Consider the following 781-nt stretch of genomic DNA (forward strand, 5'->3'; position numbering starts at 1 on the left):
AAAATATTACAAAAAATGTAATTGGTGTATATGTAATTTGTTTATTTGGTTGAATTTTTGAATTTATGTATATATTTAAGTGGGCATGGATTAAAGCAGTTGGCTTTATTTTTTATATTATTTAAAAATGCTGACAGAAAACTGCACCTGTCAGACTGAATCTGTCTTAATTTATTGCGCTTGGTAATTGAACACTGAAAAGGCATAATTTTAAGTTGCCCCATGCTTTGGAACATTTTAATGTACAACAATTTTAAAAACCAATTGTTTACCACCCAAAGCCAGTTTTATGCATCACTAAAGTTGCCCACGGCTGTCCTATGTCCTTGCTTGTGTTTGAAGTTGTGGCAAGACGTGGATTAAGTTTGCTGTGCTGTGGGGCTTCAGCCATTTGTGTCTATGCTGGGTGTAAGAGAAGGGCCTAAGTTTAAGCCAGTCTTGTCCCACACCTGATGCTCTCAGCCTGGCTCCCTGACAGCACACTTGCACTGGATGTACAGAAGTAGAGCTGGTGGCATTTGGACCTGATTGAGAGCAGAGATCAACACTTATCTACTGAGGCCATGGGAATGTGTGCAGAAATTTGCTGGCTTCAGTGGGATTGTGGAAATGTAAACTGGAAGTAAGCAACTTATTTATCAGTCTGCTAGAGGAATAAAAGCAAGATTTACCCCATAAGACAGTGCTTTAACTGGCTGAGACAAAGCACCGTTGTGATAATTTACCTTTAAATTTGCCACCTTACCAGTTTTAGCAGGCACCTCAGCGATACAGTTAGCAA

Source organism: Zonotrichia albicollis, chromosome 1 (genome assembly GCF_047830755.1).
Source record: "Zonotrichia albicollis isolate bZonAlb1 chromosome 1, bZonAlb1.hap1, whole genome shotgun sequence".
Taxonomy (NCBI): domain Eukaryota; kingdom Metazoa; phylum Chordata; class Aves; order Passeriformes; family Passerellidae; genus Zonotrichia; species Zonotrichia albicollis.